General features: G+C 36.7%; 1 long non-coding RNA gene across 1 annotated transcript in view; it reads right to left on the reverse strand.

The window, feature by feature from the left end:
* The window catches only part of LOC136848638 (uncharacterized), a 251,222-nt gene that overhangs the window by 161,894 nt on the left and 65,004 nt on the right, over window positions 1-24,324 (reverse strand). Inside the window, exon 2 of the long non-coding RNA XR_010856076.1 lies at window positions 498-587. This is a non-coding gene — a long non-coding RNA (uncharacterized lncRNA). The remainder of the gene's footprint in view (window positions 1-497; window positions 588-24,324) is intronic.

Here is a 24,324-nt window from a genome sequence, read left to right on the forward strand (position 1 = left end):
TTTATCAGGCAGCCTAATGGACATTAACAAAGATACTTAAAATAAGCTAACATGCATACAAAGCTCCCTTTTGATGAAAATAATATTTAAATGCTATAAACCATCACATACAGAAATTCATCCTGTTCCTATAATGTTCAATAATTTTGAGCATATTTTTAAATATGCTAGTATGGAAGGTGCTGAGACATTGTCAGTGAAATGTTAGACTATACCAAGGACAATTTTAAAATGGAAATAAAAAGGCAAATCCGCAGAAATGATCAGTTGGTAAGACTGCCATATTAGTCATTAAATATTAGTACCTTAAAAGATCATCTAAAATATCAGGGACGAGCCATCTACTATTTCTAACTAACTTTTTTCTTTGCTGTTATAACCTGTAAACAAAAGCCCATGAAAATAATATCCTTCACACGCGAATCAACCCTGGAGGTGTCGGGGAGATTGAAAAGAAATTGCTAAAATACCTGAGGGAAAAAAAAAAGGTTACTCACCTTTTAAATCCTTACTGCATCTGTATGGACATGGGGGGTAAGTTGAATAAACAGTATGCTTCCTATGTCCTCCCTGAGCGGAGTCAGATCCTGAAACATTTAAAATTTATGTAAAATTCAACCCTTGATTTATCTAAAGTCAACGAATTAATTGGCGTGAAAAGTCTGATACTTTTAAAATCTGCCACAAATAGTGCTGCTAAAATTGAAGTTACACAAAGCCTACTAGTTAAATTACAAAAACACATATTTTTCAATTCAAGATGTTCCACTGGAGTTCAGTAGAGAAATAACATCAAAACCATTAAGAATTTTTCATATCAGGTCTCGTACACCAAAGGATCAGCCCCAAAGACCGGAGGATGTCATTCCATTTGCATCCAAACTATGCCAATCATCTAAATAAAGTTCGATTTGAGGCAACGACGCTCCTGTGGCAAAGGAACTGGGGTAAAAAATAGCACCCCTATATATAATTCTACTTCACATCATTAAACACTCATTGCTGGTATAGATTTTAATTACTGTTAAACTGTAATGGCTGTTTCCTGTTGAAGACTCTTTCAAACTAACTTTCAGCTACTTTACCTTCCAGGATAAACAATCAAATCTAACAAACTCAGCCCTATAGACATATTAAAACTTTAAAAAACTCTGTATCACATCAGTGGCGATGCTTTCCACAGAAACTGTTAGAACAGGCCAACAGAATACCTGAAATAAAATCTTTTAAAATAACAAGTAGGACAAGGCTTTTGGTAAACGTAAAGCAAGGTAACCTTCATCATGATAATTATAATTAGTGCTTATTTTGGAGGCCCTCCTATCGGCCATCATTCGGCCTACCAAGAGGGTCCATTTTATATCTCTTATGTTTTATAATTTCCCTGAAAAAGTGACTACTCTGTGCCCTGACCGTATTTGAGTAAACGCCTTTAACTTGTACTTGCATATCTAAAAGTGTGGCATCTTTTTTGTGCCTGCGGCAATTTACTGAATAGCTCTGATTTCAATGCCTATCAAAAATCAGTGATAGTGTTTTAATCCATGACTCACAAGATTTACAGGTTTCATTCAAGGTGTCAGTTTACTCTTTACCTATTTCTTCAAGTCTGCTATTGATCCTTCTTTAAAACTTGACCTGTTAATAGCTTTGTATCAACCTATCAGCGATTTCCCCACAACCGCCCTCTTTTCTCTCTTTACTGATCATTCTTTCTTCAAACCTGCATCACTCTGTGGTTGTCTGTATATCTGTTCCCTCCCTCTCTCCTCTCTCTGTCTCCCTGTCTTTATCCCCCTAGCACCCTGAAGCATCCCGACCTTCCATAACAATATCACCCCGTGTCTGGGGCTCCCGGCCGAACGAGCGGCAGCAAGTGCGCCGGAGCTCATTGCAGGCAATAAGCATTCTCGTGCGGCCCCTCGCCGAATTACAACTCTGGCCATTGTCACAGGGATGCTTTGCCTTTTCCATACTAAATCTCGGGTGTCTTTTTATTTTTTTCATACCGCTTTTTAACCTCTTTTCATCTTTGCTCTTTACTTCATGTGGAGCCTTTTTGGATTTAATGGATAATCGTTTTAATCTTTTAACGTTAAGAGAGACAGTTTTGTTAGGTCTAATGGAGGGTTGTTTGTGGTTGTTTCAAAATTTGATTTTACAAGTTACTGAGGAGTTTTAGTGTGTTTCTTTCCTGTTTCTGTTTTTAACGTACACAAACACACCCGCTCACACAAAACATTATAAATTATAACCGTGTATATATATATATATATATATATATATATATATATATATATATATATATATATACATATACTGTATAATGTGTATATATATGTGTGTATACATGTGTATGTATATACATACATACATAATTTTATATATATATATGTATATATACATATGTATCTACATATAATATATATATATATATATATATATATATATATATATATATATATATATATATATATATATATATATATATATATATATATATAAACATGATGAAAACGCTCATAAAATCTAAATAAACACACCACCGCTTTATTTCCCCCCTTCGGAAGGATCATCATTATTTTCATCGAATAGTGTATCGCATCCTTTTTGAAACGAAACTTCAAAGCCAGGGAGATCAAAGCGACCGCGGAGTTTTTATTTCATATTTTTCTCCCCATTAGGGACTGATCGCCGTGTGCGGTGATCGTCTGCAGTTTATTCCCATTTATTCGTTTCTCCCGAAGATGTGGTGAGGGAGAAATGCCTCGGGTATTCAGACGAACGGGAGATTTTGCAAGAGCTTTTAAATCACGTCTTCCCTTCGAATACACAGCTCGTGAGGAAGTGTTTCTTCCGGCAGATGATGAGAAATGCTTTCGGTATGCAAATAGATTTTTTTTTTTCTTTTTCAAAAATAACTTTGACTAAGGGTGAGCTATCCGGAGTTATGAAACTGTTATTCCATGGCTTCAGATGCAGGTTCAGGAAGAGGTGTTTGTTTGATGGATTCGTTGTAATAATGATTCAGCAGTTAAGTATGAATGTAGCGTTGCCATTACCAATATCACTCTTTTTTTCTTTGGAGCTGGTATCTCACGAAAAACGGCTTATTAATAATAAATGTCCACGCCCTTAGAAAAAAAAAAGAGAAAAACGGACTGACGGAGACGCGAATATAAAGAAATACAAGTGAAAATAGTGATTTAATACACCTGACAATCGTTATGTAAATATACATGTGAAAAGCTTATATGTCACAAGCATTTTATGAATTACAATACACAGTAAATGCTTGATTATAGGTGTGGCTAAAGGCATTCTGAGAACCTTGAGAGGATGATTAGCTGTTGTCCACGCCCTTAGAAAAAAAAAGAGGAAAACGGGCTGAAGGAAATATGAATATAATGAAATACAAGTGAAAATAGCGATTTAATACACCTGAAAATCGTTATGTAAATATACATGAGCATTAAGAGAGGAGTAACTTATAAAACTGAAGGCAGTTGGAATAACACTTTGAGGCAGCATTACGTTCAGCTTAAACTTGAGAAGGACGGGTGAAATATTTTCAAAAGAGCTTGGATTAAGAGCGGGATCTCTCATGATAAAACATTATAGTGTCTAGTTCTATTAATATTTCATGGCAAAATGTTTCTCCAAAAAACATTTAAAATTGCTTTACGAAACTGTCAAGGAAGGATTTACCTAAAAAAATGATCAGATTATAAGTGAACTCTCATAGGCTGTAAAATTACAGTTGTTCCTACACATATACAAAGCTTCGGTCTTTACATAAGGAAAGCTAAAATCACTATGTAAAGACCTTCAGGTCTGTATGTTAGAAAAAATACAAATTTCTTTAAAAATTTGCAATTTATTCCTAACGTACAAACCTGAGGGCATTTACATAGGGATTTAGCTTAACCTAAGTAAAGGCCGAAGGTTTAGATGTGAGGAAAAATACAAATTACTTAAAAAATTTGATAGTTTTCAGGTCATTAAATATTTCCTTAATGAAGAAGTCTCGGCTAATATTAATACGTAATTTTCCTTCCACGCAGCGTTTTGAACAATTTCCTTCTCAAGTTTAAGCTAAACGTAATGCTGCTTCAAAGGGTTATTCCAACTGGCTTCAGTTTTATAAATTACGCCTCGCCTAATGTTCATGTACATTTACATAACGATTTTCAGGTGCATTTAATCACTATTTTCACTTGTATTTCATTATATTCGTGTCTCCTTCAGCCCGTTTTCTCCTTTTTTTTCTAAGGGCGTGGACATTTATTTATTATTAAGCTGTTTTTCTTGAGATACCGGCTCCAAAGAAAAAAGACAGCTACTGGTAATGGCCGCGCCGCATTCATACTTGACTGCTGAATCAGGGATGAAACCTTGAGCAGAAAACTTCTACGACATCGACCATTTCATACACCAACACAGAACGCTCATCAGCAATGTGTTTAACGTCCTTAAACAAAGTGTTCTTTTCACGCCTTCTTTCATCCACACACATTAATTTATTCCTAAAAGGAAGTTGAAACCCTAAACTGCTAACCATCAAGGATCATAGTGCAATATAAAATATCTATTAACTGTTCACTCTGAACCTATTGTGTTACCGCTTTTATTAAATAAATGACTACGAACTTCATTCAGGTGTAGAACAGAAGAGAATATATACAATTTAGGCCGAAGGCCAAGCGCTGGGACCTATGAGGTCATTCAGCGCTGAAAGGAAAATGGAGTGAAAGGTTACGAAGGTGTAAAAGTAGGAAAACCTCGCAGTTGCACTATGAAATAAGTTGTTAGAAGAGGGTACAAAGTAAGATGGAAGAAAGAATATGAATGGAGGTACAGTAAAAGGAATAAAAGGAGTTGCAGCTATGGGCCGAAGGGGTACTGCAAAGAACCTTAAGTAATGCTGGCAGCACTATCCCCCTACAGCGTCATTCAGGTGTAGATAATCGCCCATGCTTGTTCCTTCATTTAAGAATACAATAATTAAACTGTATTGCAAAGGTGGCATTTATAATATTATGCCAACAGTCTTTAAGTCTTCTCCTGGTTTAGTTGTGACGCCAGTTTCAGTAGCTATAATCAATCAATCAATCTCCTGGTTTCTTTATAATGTTACTCTTGCTCTCAACAATTCCCGCTTGCAAACACTTTCCAATTCTTTTACTACCTCTGCGCTTTATCACACATATACACACAATCCCCAATTCATATGTCACCATCTGCAAGCGCAAGCCAATTCACACTGCATTCACGACCCTCTTTCTTGCCCAACAAATTTACACTAATATTTCTGACTTCTCGCATCACTAACGTATATAAGCATAAGAGAGACCCGGAAATGTAACACACCCTCGCCTCAGTGCCATTTTTACAGCAAACCAGTCATTTTCCCATCTACATATTCGATCACGCCCTTCAAGTCCATCATAAAAAAAATCTTATTGCTATGAACGACATAATATCTACAGTGCACGTCCTCTCAACATCCTCCACTATGGTTCGCTATCGATTCTATCATAAACTTGTTTTAGGTCCGTGTATGCCGCAGACAGGTTTTTTACTTTGCTTTTAAAACGTCTCACTTAAGTGTCTTAGAATAAACTTCATCTCTGACTACACCCACACTGTTCTTCCCATATCAACCAATGTATCATCTGTACAGCTTCCTTAATCAAAATCCTACCATAAATCTTCCCTGTATACTCAGTGATGCTTAGCTTCTATCGCATTTACTCTTATACAAAAGGGCAAGTATTCCTCTCAGCCGTACACTGAGAACCTTTTCCCCTTTTAAATATCCCATACATACCCTGGTCAGCAACTCGATCACACTCACCGTCGTTTCACAACATCTCACTTGTAATTCCATCAACTCCTTGTGTCTTTCCTTTCTTTTGCCACTTAATTGCCGTCCTTAGCAATCGCTTCCATAAGCATTCCCTAACTTAAAACTAACTCCTCCACTCTTGTCTTATTCAGCTCTCCCTTTACTTTACCCTTCACATTCAACAAATCTTCAAGTTACTTATTCCATTGCCCCAGGACTGCATTCACTTCAGACCGAATCTCTCCATTTGCATCTTTTATTCTGAGATCTATTTACCCATTGGCCTTTCTTTGCACATTTCCTTCCCGTTAAGCAAATTCTTATTCTTCCTGAAGTACTGGCTTACATTCTCCACACTCCAACCTCTTGCATTTTACTTACTTTTCTTTGCATGCGCGTCTTAAATATAAATTTCATGTTTTTTTTCTACCTTACCTTCAGTTGTCGTACTTTAATCCCTTCTATAATTTTTACATTTGGTAAAAGAGAGGTACTGAAAAGAATGAAAGAGAGCACTCTCTATCTTCCCATTTTTTGCCAGCGTAATGGCTGACCGGACCTGACCAATTCCTACCGATCCTCTCAGACATAAGGAAAACCCAATATGCAGTAAATTTGGGAGAAAAACATCCAAAAATCTTTCACAAGAGTTGAGGTCTTTTTAGCGTAAAAGGTTTACCACTTCCATTTTATTTATTTGTAATTTTTTGCTTTTTCTTATTTTGACAAGTAAGTTAAAAATCTAAGTATTCTTGTAATACTGATTGCTTCGGAATATACGATACTAAAAACGATTTTTTCTTGGTATTACCTGCTCATAACAATATACATGTCAGTGCGATGACAATAAAAAAAAGAAAAATAAACATTGCGCTGCTATAAAGTTTTATTCCCTCTTCAAATTTCTAAGGACTCCATACTTTCTAATGGTGTGCTATGATATTCAGTGAAAAATACATAAATATGGTACAGTTGAAACCTTTATTTACTCCGGAGTTTACTTTAGGTATTTTGTTGTTAAATTACATCAAGCATCTCTCTAATGATCTAAAATATCTAAAATACTGATATAATTTTAATGTGGCATTACAAAGAATATGTACGGCAGAAGTAACTTGGCAATTCTGGCTGATAAAGCACAGCCACTGACACATAAACGAGTATATATATATATATATATATATATATATATATATATATATATATATATATATATATATATATATATATATATATAGACACACACACATATATATATATATATATATATATATATATATATATATATATATTTTAACAATATGCCTTTTGACCCTTAGAGATGGCATCGCTAAAAGGTATGAGACCTCCGGTTCTCAACAGATCTTTCAAGATGTTTCTTGCCCTATAATTAATCTCTGACTATCAGTTTATGCAGGTACTCATTCGCAACTAGGTCGACTGGTGATAGCAAGCTGGGATCCACAACTGACCTTGTGACTGTAATCCCAGTAGTCTACCACTAACCCACAATTGCACGCACGTCAGGCCAGTCAATTAGGACTGACTGCTACTGTGGTTGTGGCAAGCAGCACTGCATGGACATTGCTGCCATAAGAATTACCACTGAGTTGGGATTTTAATGCACTGTAACCAAAGCGTTGGGATTCCAATGTACCGTAACCTAATCGTTGGGATTCCAATGTACCGTAACCTCAGGGTTGGGATTCTAATTCTTCGTAACCTAGACACTGAGCTCTTGAAGTGCTAGTGGTTTGGGGTACACATATAATGTTACCTCAATGTAGAAGAGAGTCTACAGAAGGGTTGTAGACCCATGGTGGAAGGCATGCGATTTGGAACCTATATACTGGTTTTGCAAAAAGCCAAAGGAAGGACACAATACTAAAATTTGGGGATCTGAATGTCTATGGATGTGGCACAAATGAAATAATGTATTATAGTTGATTTGTATAAGGAGATAAAGCTTGGGGCTTTGGCATCCAGCGAGATAAAATTGAAATGGAAGTATATGCAGGAATGAGAAGGAAAAATTACTTTTGTTGAAAAGTTTAGAGTTCTTTAAAGTAGGGGCAGCAATTGTAGCATCAAGAAGAGACTGACGACTGTTGAAGGGAAGGACGCGTTACTTCAAGAATTACATGACTAAGATTGGATGAAGCAGGAAAAAAAAGTGATATCTGTCAGTACATATGTTCCTTGGGTGAAACAAATGAGAGTGAAAGAGAATGTCTTCGGGAGAGCTCGAGTCAGTGCCTGGACGGGTTTGGAGATTATGAAGGGTGGTTGTGCTAGGGTATGTAAGTGCAAATGTGGATTACAGAGAAAGAGAAGGCATTGTTATTATGAATGAAGCTCCAGAAGTAAATGCGAACGGAAACGGCAACAAAGAAACATTACAAATATAATACTTTCAAGAGGATTAGCTATGACAGTTATCATTCAGAGAAAGATTTACGAAAAACGAGACAGGAAAAGCATCAAGAGATAAGATTCTAGTTGCTCAGCGGATCTACACAGATTAGTATTAATGATATCCCTCCCTTTCGATAAGAGTCTCTACATAATACACTTCCCCTACAATTGTTTACAAGATCATACTCGTACCAGATCATAAAAAAATACGACTATCTCTCTTCTGCACACACACACACACATTATATATATATATATATATATATATATATATATATATATATATATATATATATATATATATATATATATATATAGATAGATAGATAGATAGATAGATAGATAGATATACAGACAGTCAGATAGATAGATAAATAGATAGAGAGACAGCGCAATTTTTCACATATTGCAATTACAGTTATTCTATTTCCTTTACTAAAATTCTGTTTCCATAGCTGTTAACGCTTACCTACAATAGGACACACGAAGAGAAAAAACATTATATTAGAATTAACACGCCCAAAAAAAAAAAAAAAAAAAAGAGATCCTTAGAAAACAATAATACTAGCACCTCAACAAGGCATCCATTTTTACGTAGCCTTTAGAGCCCAGTCTACCAGTACTTTTTTATTTTTCTCTCACTCCTATCTCTCCCGTCCGTCAGTCCCCGTGGAACTTCATTCTGATGAAAGGAGCAGGAGAGCGATAACTCTCACGTCCCGCCATTTCCATATATATTAAAATCTTTATGGACCATTCCGGTAGATTCTTCTTTCTTATTGCCTTCTCTAAGCCCGAGAAGTTGTTGGTAGTTTTCACTAGATTCGATCGGTTTGATAAGAAAGGGAAGAAATTAGATTGTACATTTTACATCACTGTGCATGCAGAGAGAGAGAGAGAGAGAGAGAGAGAGAGAGAGAGAGAGAGAGAGAGAGAGAGAATCCTCAGTTTTCTGAATAGCTTAGTACTCGCGGGGTGAGGATTACCTCGTTGAGGCTCTCTCGGCGTTAGTTACGATAAAAGGGAATGAATATTGACAAGATACTCATCATTCAAGTCGGATATTGTCTGTCTGTCTATTTCTCTTTCCTTTCATCGTACCTTAGGAATCTTAAGTTCAAAATTACACGTTTTCAAACATGACTCTATTTATACAACTTAATCACTTGCACAATTGTTCCGTGCATTCGTACAAATAATAACAGGGCCTCATTTAAATAGGATGGTATTTAACAGAGATTTTATTAATAAAGTTACAAGCTTTCAAGGACTATCTGTCCCCATCATCTAGTAGACGTAAAAAACGACTACAGGATTATGGGTATAGTGTGTAAGTGTGTGTGTGTGTGTGTGTGTGTGTGTGTGTGTGTGTGTGTGCAGGATTTTATGAGAGCTGTACGAAAGCAAATGACTTCTAATTCTTTAGAATAATTTATCTACTTAATATCTTTAACCAAGTAGTAATATATTATTTATACATTTGTAATCAGCTTAATACTGAGTAGCACACATCTGCTCTCTTTTAAGAAGCTTATCTTCTCATGTACATAACTTTTTATTCTTGACGCTGAGACTGTGTGCATGTGTGTGTAAGTGAGTGTCTTTAGTGTTGTTTATTTTTCGACGCGAAACCTTCACCTCAAGGGCAAACTACCAGGAATATTATATATTCTGGAATATCTGGAACAATATATCCATTTAATTAGCCCCCAAAAAACCATATATGTTTTTCACTACTTCACATTAAGCCTCTTTATGTTGCTATAAACTTCTACCCTTTTTTTAAGCTGTGCAGTCTCCTCGTTGATTACGCTACAGTGAATTAGTCGAACAGCGGCAAAAAGTTTTGGGAGAGTAATTGGAGTTTTTAACATCTCTGTCGCTGTTGCTACGTGAAGAAAGAGAGCATTTAGATAAGTAGAAAAAGTGACCACAACACAACTGATGCAACAATTTGAACTTTCATCAACGTACAGACACATCAGGTATTATATAATGTATATGTATGTGTATATATATATATATATATATATATATATATATATATATATATATATATATACTTTTATATATATATATATATATATATATATATATATATATATATATATATATATATATATATAAATTACATATATATGTATATATGTTTTTTATGATAATTTCTAAGTGGATCCTGTCCTTTCCGGGGTGAAATTCTCTTGAAAGCTTGTCAAGAAAATATCAATAATTTTAAAAAGAAAGAAATATAAAGTCAGCGAAAAATCATCATCATCGTATATCCTTTTCTTTCGTCGTCGAGATATATATATATATATATATATATATATATATATATATATATATATATATATATATATATATATATATATATATATATATATATATATACTCGCATGTTCATATAATACACACACACACTGGCGGGTTTTGGGGGCTTTTGGGCCTCATTCTTGAAGTTCTTGGGCCGTCTCAGGCCCGCTTCCCCAGCCTGGCAGGATACCTGCCTTCCTCCGAGGAAGCAGCCTCTGGGTCTACCCTTCCTTTCAAGGCTGCCCTCAAGAGACTGGCGAGGCTTGGGGGCTTTTAGGCCTCATCTTTGAAATTCTTGGGCCCTCTCCAGTCCCGCTTCCCCAGCCTGGCAGGATACCTGCCGTCCCCCGAGGAAGCAGCCTCTGGGTTCGACCCTTCCTTTCAAGGCTGCCCTCAAGAGACTGGCGAGCCTTGGGGGCTTTTGGGCCTTATCATTGAAATTCTTGGGCCCACTCCAGTCCCGCTTCCCCAGCCTGGCAGGATACCTGCCTTCCTCCAAGGAAGCAGCCTCTGGGTTCGACCCTTCCTTTCAGGGCTGCCGTCAAGAGACTGGCGAGCCTTGGTGGCTTTTGGGCCTCATCATTGAAATTCTTGGGCCCTCTCTAGTCCCGCTTCCCCAGCCTGGCAGGAGACCTACCTTCCTTCAAGGAAGCAGCCTCTGAGTCAGACTCTTCCCTTCAAGGCTGACATCAAGAGACTGGCGAGCCTTTGGGCTTTTTGACCTAATCCTTGAAGTTCTTGGGCCCTCTTCAAGCCCGGTTCCCCAGCCTGGCAGGATACCTGCCTTCTACCAAGGAAGCAGCCTCCGGGTCGGAACATTCCCTTGAATTGAAGGGATGGTTCCGACTAAGAAGCTGCTTCCTTGGAGGAAGGCAGGTAATCTGCCAGGCTGGGGAAGAGGGACTGGAAAGGGCCCAAGAACTTCAAAGATGAGGCCAAAAAGTCCCCAATGCTGGCCAGTCTCTTGAGGGCAGCCTTGAAGGGAAGGGTCCACCTCAGGGGCTGCTTCCCTCAGAGGAAGGCAGGTATCCTGCCAAGCCGGGGAAGCGGGCCTGGAGAGGGCCCTAGAACTTCAAGGATGAGACCCAAAAGCCCCAAGGCTCACCAGTCTCTTAGGGGCAGCCTTGAAGGGAAAGGTCAGACCCAGAGACTGCTTCCTTGGAGGAAGGCAGGTATCCTGCCAATCTGGGGAAGTGGGGCTGGTTAGGGCTCCAAGGGTGAGGGCCAAAGGCTCCTTAGGGGGCCAGTTCTTTGAGGGCACCCTTGAATGGGAGTGCCCTCTCCACAAGAAGAAGGCAGGATTCCTTGGAAGATCTGATAAGAAAACCATTGCAGCTTGATTTCCCATTAATAGAATGCTCTTGTTACTCTATTTCTGTTTTCCAGATGAATAGAATATTTTTAAAATTTTTGCATTGAACTCTGCATCACTTAGTTTGTATAAAAATTCTCCCACGCCAAGAATTCATTCCGGGGAAAGTGTATTTCGTGTTATTGCCATCAGTCTCTGTGGCACTTTGCGCTGGTTCGGTGCCCCAACATTAGGAACTTGATGAAGAGGGTAATTATCATCTTTCCTGGGATCTCGGAGAGGATGTTTTGAAGTTCATGGAGGATGCTGGTTTTCTTAAAAATTTATAACGTACCGTCAATTTATTTTTACCATTTTATCAATTTCTTGGAAATTTTATGTTTTTTATTCCCTAGAGGCCGCATTAATTATTAAATGCGATGATGACCATAAGTATTACAACGTTGACTTGTATGAGGTCATTAAAAAACCTGAAGAGAAGTCCTTAAGACGAGGACCCAGTTCATGACTGGCAGCTGCGCCTAAACAGGGAGTCCTTCAACTGTCCTCCTGCCCCGCGCGCCTCTCGCTAGTATATATATATAAAACAGCTGATGTATATATGTATATATACAGCTATATATTATATATATATATATATATATATATATATATATATATATATATATATATATATATATATATATATATATATATATATATATATATATATATATATATATATATATATATATATATATATATATACATGCAATGGTTGGATGACAGCAGAGGCGAGAGTACCAGAATAGGTGAAGCCATGAAAGTTGCAGGAATTCGCAAAAGACTGGGAAGACTTGGAATGTCTATGGAGTCCAAGGTGGAAACGAAAGAAGGGCTTGTTAAGCCAACTCTTCATCATGAAAGTGGAATGTGGATATTGGAAGCGAATGGAAAAAAGGTCGGAGCAGAATCACCTCTCACTTGGTAAAAGTTAATCCCAAGGAATAGAGAGTTAGTTGTTAAATGATATTTGTGCCTTAATTTGTGAAAATTATATATATAAATTATATATATATATATATATATATATATATATATATATATATATATATATATATATATATATATATATATATATATAAATTTCTGACTCACGTCGGGATCGAACCCAGGTCTCTCAGGTGGAAAGCAAGGGCGTTATCCACTGGGCCATACAAGTCTAAAAGAAGTTGGAACCTGAGAGCAACTGCACCCAAGGAATTACCTGGGCAAGCTAACTGCTTGCATACCAGCGAGTTTTCCCCAACTTCCCGACTCAGCAATGACCCAATAGACAACATTTCATTCGAATTATCCCTTCTGAGAGACCTGGGTTCGATCCCGACGTGAGTCAGAAATTTATTTCTGTTCCACACGTGATTGTGTGTTGATGATTTCTATCTTATTCACTCAGAAGGGATAATTCGAATGAAATGTTGTCTATTGGGTCATTGCTGAGTCGGGAAGTTGGGGAAAACTCGCTGGTATGCAAGCAGTTAGCTTGCCCAGGTAATTCCTTGGGTGCAGTTGCTCTCAGGTTCCAACTTCTTTTAGACTTGTATGGCCCAGTGGATAACGCCCTTGCTTTCCACCTGAGAGACCTGGGTTCGATCCCGATGTGAGTCAGAAATTTATTTCTGTTCCACACGTGATTGTGTGTTGATGATTTCTATATATATATATATATATATATATATATATATATATATATATATATATATATATATATATATATATATATATATATATATATATATATACAGTACATTCATTTAACAATGAGACAATCGAAATATCGTCTACCTGAAATTTTTTGTCAATTTGCAATTCCAATGAGAATCTGAACTAACTGTAAAAATGAGAGTAGAATCTAAATTTAAGTTAGAATTTAATTTGGATTATATTTCATATCAGAATCTAAATTAAAAACAGCATTTAATTTTACTTGAATTAAGATTTACATTTAAATCACGATCCAACTTCTTGCTTCCCCTAATGTTGTCTCAAGCCACGCCGCACTTGCTGCAAAAGGGAATGAAAAAATAAAGTCCCATAAAACCCAACTGCGTCCGAAATTGAGCTTTTCTGAACACTAAATCTCGCATTACCTTCCGTCCCTCTTCTGTTGCTTCGTCATCCCTCTCTTTCTCTCTCTCCCCCCTCTCCCCTCAGCACCGAGGGTAAACTACGAGATGGAGATTATGGGATGAGGTTCCCTCTAATAACCCCCTTTTTTCACATGGGACGCCGGAATCCTCTCCTTCGCTCTTGTTATTTAAGGGACCAGGAGTGAGCACGACGAGAGAGGTCTGAAGTGCTTAGGGAAGGTTGTGCGAAAAAAACAGGGCCACTCGAACCTCCTTAAAATCTCCAACTAGATGGTTATTCTCCCGTCTTCCCAACCGCACTACTAGAAATTATTTGACGCTGAAGAATCTCTGAAGAGTTTGCATTTACTCTTTTCGATAACAAAACCCTGATTTTCTTAAATATGAAAGGGAAAAATGAGTTAGTGAAATGTTCGTATGAGTATTCAGACATCTCGAACGCTGGCATTTTCGCAAAATGATTATACAAACAGGCGAGTAATTTACAGAAAACAGTGTATTAGATACTAAGTAACAATATTAAAACGAACGTTTAAACTTAACATACTGCTTTATGTTTAATTAACAAATACTCACAGTAGCATGAGTCTAAACACTGAGAAGCAAATCCAAATATGTATCTGCAAATATCTTTAAAAATAAAGCTAAACCGATAGCTTTCGAAAATCTGTGCGATTCCCCTTTTCAGTCTTATGTATTAAACTACAAACCCACATTTTAGATCAAGAAAATTTAGATAAAACTGACATCTAAAATATAATGAACATTATCATCGAAGTTTGGGGTAAAATCACCAACGCACGCCCTAACAGTTTCTGTGAATACAGGAGCCCTAAAAACTGTCTCATGAATTCAAGTCGTATATCCACAGAGTATAAATAATGACAGCGGAAAAATACAGTGATACTTCCATATTTTGTTAGAATACAGGAACTCCGGGTTTATTCTTAATTTCAGTTGCAGCCCCCCTAATTCAATTAACAGGCAAGGATGACAAGAGAAAATTTATACGTAAACGCTTCCAATGAATTACCTCACGATTTCCAATTAAACTCTTAGGCAAGGTAAAATTTATATAAACCTTGTATCAATTTTACCAACATACTACGTGTTCTGTTATTATAATGTTACGGGAAAGGAGCGAACACGCTCATAGCAAATTTAACTAAAGAGAGCTGTTTATATTAAACGATTCATAATGAATAATAAAAAAAAAGAAATCCTTTAATTCATCAGAACAGCGGATGCTTACCAGAATGAGAAAACTGCAACACCACCAAAATCTAGATTCTGTTTGTCAGAAAATGAGCTGAGCCCAGCATCTCTTTTTTTAATCCCATGTCAAGGTGCACTTACGTTTTGATTTATGGTCCATAGGAGGCGCATAAAATTGGAGATTTCTTCCAACAGTGACTCAATTACCATAATGTCTGCAATCAGTATAAAAGAAGAATAAACTCGCTCCACATGACTTTTGAACCGAAATCCTAAATGTTCGTTTTTACCTTATTCCCTCTCATATTCTCCTCTTTTTTCTTCATCTTCTTTTATATCCCTCTCCTCTTTTTATTCTTTCATATCTCTCTGGAGGGAAGGAGCCAGGAAGAAATGAACTTGATCTGAGAAAGCCTTTTCAAATGGACCCACACCTTCATCCCCAAAAGAAACCGCCGCAGTGTGAGGGCTCAGGTGCTTGGTTGGCTGTTCGCATTTAATGCGCAACTGTGGTTTGCTCTTTATGTAGAGGTAGCCTTCTCTTTTAATTTTCTCTCTTTCTTTCTTTCATGGGTGGTCAATTTCAATTTTTTTCTCTTTCTCTCTCTTCCTGTAACGGTAGCATTCCCTATTATTTTACGTTTTATAATGTCGGTCAGTTTTAAAACTTTTTTTCCTTCCCCTCTCTCTCTCTGTATTCCATATTATTTTCTATCTTATAATGTATTATTTTCCATCTGATAATGGTAGACAGTTTTAAAACTTTTTCATCTCTGTTTATCGTGGATAAGTAAATATGCCTTCTCTAAAGAAAGTACTAAGGGGCTCTTTGCAAGAAAGAAATTGTTTCTATACTAAGGGCCTCTTTGCAAGAAAGAAATTGTCTCTAAGAGATTTACTTTAAGCAATGACGGTTAAATTCCTTTCCTTTTTTCATGGTTATAGCATCTCACTTTTTTAAGACTAAACATTTCCATCAACTTCAAGTCTTTAATTCCTAAGACTTACCTATCTGCATTGTTTCTAACATCTCACATTCCTAAAACTCGACTTTTCTGCATGATATGATACTGGAGTCTTGAATTTTTAAGCGTCGACTTTCTCCACGCCGCCGTGTCTTAGATTCCTAGGGCTGAGCAACTTCTCTGAAGTCAGAATCCCAAATTTTAAAAATTGAAATTTCTACACGGCCCTAAAATCCTAAATTATTACGGCTGAACCTATTCCCATAACCCTGGAGTCTTTCTTTTCCATGGTCCTAAAGTTCTGAATGTTTTGGATAATTTTTCAATGGCCAGGGAGTCTTAAATTTCTAAAATTTCCTTATTTCATGACCCGGGAGTCTTAAATTTCTATGACGTCGTGTTCCCATAATCCTGAATGTTTAAATTTCAAAGACTTGATTTTTCAGTGCAAATATCGATGGAGCGTACTAGTTAATACCTTTACCTAGTCCATATTCGAAAGAATAAGAAAGCGAAACATGCCTCTCAGAAGCTAAAAAATTGCAAATATGCAAAACGGAAGCAAGCAGAAAATTCCAAGGCTTTAATCTTCCCCTTTGGGTACGGTAAGTTTATTTTGGATTTGAATCTACTTTTATTCTGCCTCTCTTTTCATACCAAGAGTCTTAATTTCACTCGCCACAGTAAGGAGATTAACGTTCAGATTTTTATCTCTTCATTTTGTCTTTGCTGTCCCAAAGAAAGCACAGAAAATGACGGTATTTCAGATTCTGAAAATCTGCACGCAGTCCACAAAGAGGGAGGTTCGCCGTTGCCAATATCCGTGATCTACTATTTTCTCTCAACAGAAACATTACTAAGACTGCAAAAAACAAGAAAGCAGCTCCAATTGCGAGTTTTCATGATTAGTAATCGCCGATATAATAGTTTTATCAAAATATCAATCTCCAGAGTGAAATCAATTTGAATTCCAAAATTAATTATATGTCAAGAATGATAAACAGTTGATTACTCGGAATCATATTCTCTCTCTCTCTCTCTCTCTCTCTCTCTCCCCCATTATATATAATATCTATATATATTTGTATATATATGTATATATATAATATATATATAATGTTTGAATGTATGTATTGTATGTATAAACTCGTGAACTATACCCACATTCACACACATACACATATATGTATACTGTATATATATATATGTATGTATGTAGTTATACATATAAATTTTATATAGAAATATGTTCCCGACCAGAAAAGAGATTCGCACCTTCAAAGCATTATGCAAACCATCCCGGACGAAAGAACGCCAGATCCCACATTCACCGTAAAGTGAAGATAAAACGCTTCAGCATGACGATCGCTTTGATGTCCAAGTCTTTGAGTTTCCATTTCAAAAGGGGAGGTGCTGTATTTTCTTATGTGTATATATATATATATATATATATATATATATATATATATAAATATATATGTATGTATGCATAATTATATAGTAAATACATATATGTGCATGCATATTTAATAATCATATATACAGTATATATATTTTTATATATGTATGCATACATAAATACATACATATAAACATAAATACATGTATATAAATGTTTATATATATATAAATATATATATATATATATATATATATATATATATATATATATATAAATATATGTATGACTTTTATATTTTCAAATACCAAGAAACAAAAAATACATCACTAAAACTTACTATATCTTGGAAATCACTTACAAAAGGAATTATGTAATGTAACCTACTCACACTTACATTAGAACGTATGCCTTTTTAGGCAGGGACATGGCTGACAGTGTCTTCATTCACTCAGCCAACGTTCACATCGAAAACGCACGCATTCTACATAATTTCTTTTGGGTGTAAGTAATTTCCATGTTTCAGCGAAATCGATGTAAAATGTTCTGAGTAAAGATTTGAAAAAATATTTTATATATACACACGCACACACACACACACACACACACACACACACACATATATATATATATATATATATATATATATATATATATATATATATATATATATTAACTTTATCACTTTCACAATTATCTGTGCGTTAATACAGTTGCTAACAGGACCTCATTGAAACTGGATGGTATCTAGGGAAGATTTTGGAAGATTTTTATTCCACGGATACTTGACAATGAGGACTGTTAGTCCTGGAAATCTTGTAATTTTTATTGAATAAATATCGCTGCTAGACGCCATCCAGTTTCAATGAGGTCCTGTTAGTAAAAAAATAAATATATATGAATATATATATATGTATATATATATATATATATATATATATATATATATATATATACATACATATATATATATATATATATATATATATATATATATATATATATATATATATATATATATATATATATATATATATATATATATATAGATATATATGTGTGTGTGTGTGTATGTATAATGTTTGTGTGCGTGTAAAAACAGCAAAATTAACTTTATATACGCGTGCTTGGTACCCAAAAATATTTAGGGCAGTGCGATATGAATATACTTGAAAATACAAAATTCCTTCATTTCTGAAATCTAATATTATTCCGGTCGTTATTACCTCGCTGCCATTATTTGCGGCGTGAAAAATTCGAGGAGAGCGGAGCTTCATTTACGGTCGGTGATAAAACTGTTGGTAATAATGAACGGGAGAAGTCTTTAAATCACGGCTGGAGGGGTAATTTGAATCTGGCAATAGCTGCGAGCAATTCTAATCTCTTTCAAGAGCAGTTAAAGTTACTTCGACTCTTTATTTTGTCTTCTTCTATTACAATGAAAATAAGACTTTAGACGAGGATATCATAGCAATAAGTGGATGAAAATGGGATTTCAAATGAGGTGAAAATAGACTCCAATGTCAGTGTTCATGTTTCTGAAGCCTTTTTAAATCTTCGTTTTATTATCTTACCTTTAATGCCCTCTATTGTAAACAGAAACAGTATACAGTTGAATATCTTGGGAATAAAAAACCGGCTTTCCTAGAATTAAACACAGCAATCTTAAAGGCTCTCTCTGATCAAGAATATGGTTTCGTAAGGGAATATCAACTGGTGACCTATCCTACTTTTCTTATACAAGTTATTCTCTCCCGAGAGCCTTGAGAATCTGCGTTTTTTGAAATTTCTAATGCTGTTAATAATCTTCTTGTTCATGGTTTCACTCTTTTCTAAGCAAGTTTTTTTTTTATTTCTTTTGTAATCAACAGTGCCACAGTTACCCTTACCTAAGGGACTTGTCGTCTCTCCTCTTCTTGTACTATCTTCAAATCCTTTGCTCCCAACCATATCCAGCAAAATTATTCTACTTTTCGAAGGCCATTCTCCATTCTTTCTACGCCCTTTCAGGAAGCTCACTGTCTATGTCACTATCCTTATGTGATATTATTTAAGCGAATCTGGACAGTAGCTTCGAGCAGGGACGCGAAACATTGGCTAGTTGGCTTTAATGCATTAAAAACAAATTTCCTTTCTGTCTTTATCTAATTCTCACAATACCCTGATGATGCATAAGTCTGGACCTATTACACCTCAAAATCCACCACAAATTCTGAACTCAAGGTAAATAGCAGCATGCGTTGTGAGAATCATACTGTTTAGGTGCACTGAGCACATTCTCACGAGACAACTCTAAAAATTATGTGGGAATTATCTGTCCTTGTTTGGAGCATAGTTCTCGTATCTAGGGAGGCCCCCCTTAAACTATTCTTTCAGACTTGGGTACGTATACCCCTTCATGGAATTGTGTCCCTGCTCCTTAGTGAACATCAGGTCCACTACAAGTACCTGCTGTCTTATAGGTTTACACCTCTTTAGAAAAAAGGTAGCTCCACAATCGAAAATTGTGGCACTCGTCAGTAGGAACAACAGAAATCGTCGGCAGCTGGATGACAGACAGGTTAATGGAATGGTGTGCTTGGTCTCCTCAGCTTTAGCTTTGGACACCTAAGGAATGTCCTTGGTTAAAAACCAACAAGCATTGGCGGGGTCATTGGCCTTAGTCAGCTGAGAATTGCACACTACAAGGAGCTGGCTATCCTTTGCCGAATTTAGCCAATGAATCCTCAGTGTATTAGCCACTTTAATTGATAAGTAAAATTTAGAGGTTATTTAGTCTATTAACACCTATATGTAGGATTTCTTCAACAAATTTCATCTCAGGCACTGCTCTATAAAAACTGTGCGGAAACTGCGAACTCAGTCAGTCTATTCAAACATTCTTGCCAATCACTGTAAAGAACGAGGAATTTTCCACTTTCCACTGCTTGTATGAATTTGTGAAACCTTTCGTCTTCGAAGCTTTAAGAGAAATCCTTAATATCACTTACACACATTTTTTTTAGTAGGGAGATGATTATGGCAATGATCTTATACTTATGACAAATTTAAAAAGAAATTTGAATATATCCGTCTAACACCACCCACTCGGCAAGACAGCCATCCCTATGTTAGGCAACAGAGCGACGCCTTGCCAAGTTCCCCTCCTCTTCTTCTTTTTCCTCCTCCTCCTCCTCCTCCTCTTGTCCCTCCTCCTCCTCCTCCTCCTCGAACGAAAAGGTCGTCAAAGCAAACTTTCCGGTCATCCAAAGGAAACAGGACGGAACGGGAACTCAGATAAAGGGCAAGCGAGTGTGACGAAAGATGAGGAGAATGAATTAGAAAACTTATTTCGAACCATTCTGAAAAGGAACGACATTGTGGATAAAACATATGGGAGTTATTTCTATCATGGAGGAATGAAAGCGATTAGAAATTAAACAAATTTTGATCATGTGATAAACAGTTGGCAATAACTAATCCAGGAGAAATAACTTGATAATTTATAAGGTAATACGTGAATGAAGGATTTGCTTTGCCATATTGACAGGTAAATATTTTCCGAAGCGAGTGTGTGTATGTGTGTGTGTGTGTGTGTGTGTGTGTGATAGCAAATTGTAGCAGAGATTTCATCTTTAGCAAAACTAGAAAAAAATTGCAACGACAGACAAGAAGGTTCAGGAGAATGATGAGAGTAAATATATTTAAAAAAATACATAGTTTTATAGAGATAAAAATCTGAGAGAACTTCGTGAAGTTAAATCTGATGCTAGCGGAGCCATAAATCAGCTAAAATGTAACGAGTTGTCTGGGAATAAAAGTTCTGGAAATCTAAAATCTGGCAGCAGAGACTGCGAAAAGACACAAAGATCCTTCGTGGGGAAGTTTGGAAGTTTCGTCCTGAGACAAACCGATGGGGAACAAATGAGAACTCTTACCAGTTAAAACGAAAAAGTCTGGTCCCATTCGTAGGCCTACCTTTATTATCTTTCCGTACAAGACCGTGGTGGGTCTCATTGTTTAAAAGATCTCGAAAAGTTTCTCAATAATCATCAACTTTCTTTTGACCGCAACTTTTCAGTTTCTGTTTATCTTCGTTTACTCTCGACACTGTGGTCGTCACAAAGGAAGGAAAAGATTTGAACCAGTGGCTTCTCTAAGTCGTTTTCGGGCGTTTTATTCTCAACTATCAATCTGCCTACACTTTCTTTAATGCATAGTTAAACACCACTTTTCTCAGAACCAAACGCATCTCTCTCTCTCTCTCTCTCTCTCTCTCTCTCTCTCTCTCTCTCTCTCTCTCTCTCTCTCTTTCTCTCTCTCAGCATGTTCACACAAACCTTTTTACAAAAAATCCTAAACCTATAATAGCGTAAGAGTAAAATCATCCGGGCAAATAAGCTACGGGATTAATTAATTTTATTTGCAAGGAATAAAAAGAATCGACTTTAAATTGCTCATATTACAAACGTCATCAAAGATATTTTTTACGCTGTGGAATCGGAACCTAAAGGAACAAACAAAACATGGTGCTTTTAAATTAACCTTAATTCTAAATTGCTTTGACTTAGAAATAAAAGACATTAACCATACGCCATATTCCCCTTGTAGAAGAGGGAGGTGGTTGCATCACGAGGAAACAACAGTTTCTCAGACAATTTTTTAATGTTGAGATTGTTGACACCAGCAACCTTCCTTGACCCCAACAGTTGCTGTCACCCAGTTCCAGCTGAGTAGACAGATCGACGGTAGACCGTCTGATAATAGCTTGGACTTACTGGTCAAGGCAATTCAGAAACTGACTAAGGTCAGTTAAAAGCACCATTTCTTGTATATTCATTCAAGCACGGTCTCCACGAAACAGCTGGCGATTTCGAATGGAATGAATTTAAGGAGTTGATCAAATATTAACTATAACAGAGAGAGAAAGAGATATGCTGGGTTGATGGTTGATTATAACATCAATTTGACCAGAGACCGCTTATGACGTTTGGTGCCAGCTGATGGGTTAAATACGGACACAAAAATGCTACCTCAGGAAAAGTGCTAAGAGTTGCGCACGCTGCCTGCTTAAAAGTATACCAGACATTTTCAACAAGGATGCACCATAACCTAACCTTCTCTTTATCTAATCAATCCTCGGGCTCCGTGACCTGACCTGGCGCTCGGGAGGGAAGGGGCGTGGGACGGGGCAGTGGTTTCGTCAGAACCCCGCCTCTGAAACCCCACCTCCTCATAGCGAGAGACTGGGCATAGCAGAACGACTTGTGCACAACTATTCTGCAGCATAACCCCGATTTCAAGGCAGTCAGGCAAACTATAACGTAACCAGTTAATCTGTGACCAAAAGGAGAAGTTTCGCCTTAACCAGTTTCTTCAAATTCGCCACCTGAGAATTCATCGGCTTCAGGACACTCCAATAATACTTCGCCTAGAATATTGAAACTGATGCCACTGAAGTCATGGGTCGAGTCTGGTACTTATTTCCTTTCTCTCTATTTCACAACAATTTAAAAAAAATCCAAAAGTTTTCTTGCTAATACTAAATCACGTTAAATTTAACATCCAACAGTTTCCGTATCGTTATTTTTTTTACGTAGCACACTGAGTAATAGCAGACATTTTTATTTTGCTCCATCTCATTTTCCAGAAGAACCGAGATTCTCTGGTGCTTATGCTTACGTTTGGATCCTTCTGGCTGATGAAGATGGGAGCTTTGCTTGCCGTCCTGATAAGAATTTTTTTCTTTTAGTTCACTGTACTATTTCTTCCGGTTCGAATAAAAATAAGTGTCTGGGTGAACGCTCACAACGATTTGGGAGGACTGACAATTTGAAAAAGTTTCCCCCGTTTCGTGGTCAATGATCAAACACTCATCACCCATCAGCTGATCGACCTTTGCTTATAGCTTAAGCTATTACTACACTAATAGTATTCTCCTTGAATTTTAATACATTTTTATTAATTTATTTTTTTTATTTTTTAATAAGCGGAATCTCTTCTTTATGTATTTCTCTTTACCTCCTCTTGCTTCTTCCTAATGAACACCTTGTTCTTTGGAAGCTTGAATTTCAAGTCAATGGCCATATGAATAGGTTTCATCTTCTGAATAATAATAATAATAAGGCTAATAATAATAATAATAATATTACCTCCCGGCGTGGTCTCATAATTCTGCAATGTAAGCCTGCTCTCTAATTTCACCGTTATCGAGCCTTAGCCTTTCCACACACATATGTTTCTTGAAAAAGGCCACAAATTGGAGAACAAACATGTTTAAAAAATCCACATGCAGTTTCAGAGCATTGTGCTCCTCTTCAGTGTGGAGACTAAAACCCAGTGTCTCCACACTGAAGAGGGAGCATGACGCCCCGAAACTGCATGCGGATTTTTTAAACATATTTGTTCTTCAATTTGTGGTCTTTTTCAACTTTCAAAGTTCGATACTGATGCGTTGTCACAAATAGGTTTCGTATCTCGTCTTCGTATCTCGTCTTTCCGTCGCCGGATGAAACCGCTGAAACCAGCGCTTCGAGCGAACTTAGTCGAACTAAATGACTCACTTAAAGGGGTAATTTTATTAGGCTTTTTGAAGCGGGAAGGGAGAGAGAGAGAGAGAGAGAGAGAGAGAGAGAGAGAGAGGCACAGGTGCATGTGCACAGGCTGGACGCCGAGGTCGTTCTCGGTTGCTATGGAAACTCAGGAAGCGGCTAAGTTTACCAGAATCTGTCCTTTTGGTATTTCAAACC

Source organism: Macrobrachium rosenbergii, chromosome 19 (genome assembly GCF_040412425.1).
Source record: "Macrobrachium rosenbergii isolate ZJJX-2024 chromosome 19, ASM4041242v1, whole genome shotgun sequence".
In the NCBI taxonomy this organism is placed as follows: Eukaryota; Metazoa; Arthropoda; class Malacostraca; order Decapoda; family Palaemonidae; genus Macrobrachium; species Macrobrachium rosenbergii.